General features: G+C 56.5%; 1 non-coding gene across 1 annotated transcript in view; it reads right to left on the minus strand.

Annotated features, from left to right (window-relative positions):
- Positions 1-141, minus strand: part of LOC126476832 (small subunit ribosomal RNA) — a 1,909-nt gene extending 1,768 nt beyond the window's left edge. The window contains exon 1 of the ribosomal RNA XR_007587270.1: positions 1-141. This exon is cut by the window's left edge and continues 1,768 nt beyond it. This is a non-coding gene — a ribosomal RNA (small subunit ribosomal RNA).
- Between the last annotated feature and the right edge of the window lie 2,359 nt (positions 142-2,500).

Raw genomic sequence — 2,500 nt, forward strand, 5'->3', positions numbered from 1 at the left:
CAAGTAACGTGGGTACGATCTAAGGAACCATAACTGATTTAATGAGCCATTCGCGGTTTCACCTTAATGCGGCTTGTACTGAGACATGCATGGCTTAATCTTTGAGACAAGCATATGACTACTGGCAGGATCAACCAGGGAGCTGCGTCAACTAGAGCTGAGCAGCCGGCCGCCCGGGAGTGTGTCCAGGGGGCCCGCGCGAACACGCAAGCGTCCGCTCAATTATTCTGCAAACAGGAGGAGGCTGAGCTCCCCTGCACAACACACCTCGAAACCCTCTCAGGTCCCGGCGGCGCGCAGCGCCGTCCTAAGTACTTGGTCGGGTTCGAGAGAGGCGCAATCGCCCGGAGTTAGGCAAGTAGACGCTTTAGGTGCGACCACCCGTGCTCCCAACTGAGCTTGCCGCTGCCGACAGAGGCCCGGGAGCGTGCTGTCGTGGCATTGCCGGCGGGAGACAACACGCGCCACCTACGGTGACCGGCAGCTCCAACGCCGGCGCCACAGAAGGACAAAAGCCCCACTTGGGTGCCGAAGCGAACTCTCCCAGCACAGCGCACGCGCCAACACGTCCGCACAGCTGCGATACAAACCACCTGCGAGAACCGCTGGGGCGACCGAGCAGCAGACGGCGTCGCGGCGCCGAGCGCCGGGCGGCGGCGCATCCTCAGCGCACAAAGTCCTCAATCGGACCAGCACACTGCAGATGGCCACCGCGCTTCGCACCGGGCCCGCGAGGACCTACTTTGGCCGCAAGGCGCCGCGAGCAGGGGGCGCCGGCGCGCAGCTGCGCCGCCTGCCGCGTCCGTCGGCCGGCGCGCCTGCCACTGGCCGCCCCCACCAGCCGGCTGTAGCGCGTGCGCCCACGCACCGCGCTGCCAGCACGCCGGGCGGCCCCCCCTCACCGGCCGGGGACGGTCCCACCCAGCCACCGCCGCGTATCGCCTCACACCCAGATCCCCTTTCACGTTCGTGGGCATGGTGGGTCCCCTTTCACGTTCGTGGGCATGGTGGGTATCCCTGAAACAACCGGTTAATAGCTCGACCGATCGTCGCCAACACTGATTCACCTCTAGCGAGAACAACCGCACCACAACGGGTTACCAGTTGTTCATTTGCGTAACGTCACCAGCAAACGTACACGTCCATCGCCATTTGCAACGAGTATTGCATGCCTGTGTCAGGTGTCACAACACACTACGTCTGCCCACATAGACGCAACAACATGTGCACGCCTAGAGAACACGTGGAAGGTCGACCCCGTACGTATGCGGTGTCCATTGCGCGAACGACTGTCAGCCGGCCTCTGCAGCATGTCGCAGATGTGGAACACGGTGCAACATGCTATCACGGTGTGTGAGAAGAGACGACTACGTCCGAATACACGCTCCACTACATCAACAGACTGCTCATGCTGATCGCCATCCAGGGCGTCCGTTCCTCCCACACGTCTGTATGGCGTACCACACTGCAATCCAGCTCTTATAGGGAGACGACACGTAGCTGCGTGCACAATATTTGGACTGTATGGTCCGCCGTTGCTAGGCGCAGTCGTCATACGGTCACATGTGCCACGATGTATCATTCAGTACATACGGACCAATGTGCAGTACAGTTTGTGGGTTTTGCGTACATCGGCGGACAGGTGACAGGCCGTACCACAACGTAGGCTGAGTACGTCGGCATGCGAAGGGCGTTGAACATGCAAACTTCTCACCGACCAGCTTGCGAAGGCAGGGGGGAAGGGGAGGGGGCATGTACGTCCTGCTGCTATCCACATTACAGTGTATAGCATGAGCATGTGGAAAGTCAGCAACACCTGCAAGGTGTTTAACATGACGCGATACACAGGGGACCGGGCAGTGCGAGTAGCGAACTATATTGCGAGGGTTGCGGTTAGGCAACACTACACTACTTTAACGGGTTGCATAACAATTACAGAGCAGGTTCAGCGACAACGTGCGTCAGGTTAAGGCGCAATATAGTTTAGGTTAAGGCACATTATAGGTTAGGTTAAGGCACATTATAGGTTAGGTTAAGGCACATTATAGGTTAGGTTAAGGCACATTATAGGTTAGGTTAAGGCACAACATGGGTTACGTTAAGGCACAACATGGGTTAGGTTAAGGCACAACATGGGTTAGGTTAAGGCACAATGTAGGTTAGGTTAAGGCACAACGTAGGTTAGGTTAAGGCACAACGTAGGTTAGGTTAAGGCACAACGTAGGTTAGGTTAAGGCACAACGTAGGTTAGGTTAAGGCACAACGTAGGTTAGGTTAAGGCACAACGTAGGTTAGGTTAAGGCACAACGTAGGTTAGGTTAAGGCACAACGTAGGTTAGGTTAAGGCACAACGTAGGTTAGGTTAAGGCACAACGTAGGTTAGGTTAAGGCACAACGTAGGTTAGGTTAAGGCACAACGTAGGTTAGGTTAAGGCACAACGTAGGTTAGGTTAAGGCACAACGTAGGTTAGGTTAAGGCACAACGTAGGTTAGGTTAAGG

This window comes from Schistocerca serialis, chromosome 4, assembly GCF_023864345.2.
Source record: "Schistocerca serialis cubense isolate TAMUIC-IGC-003099 chromosome 4, iqSchSeri2.2, whole genome shotgun sequence".
Classification (NCBI taxonomy): domain Eukaryota; kingdom Metazoa; phylum Arthropoda; class Insecta; order Orthoptera; family Acrididae; genus Schistocerca; species Schistocerca serialis.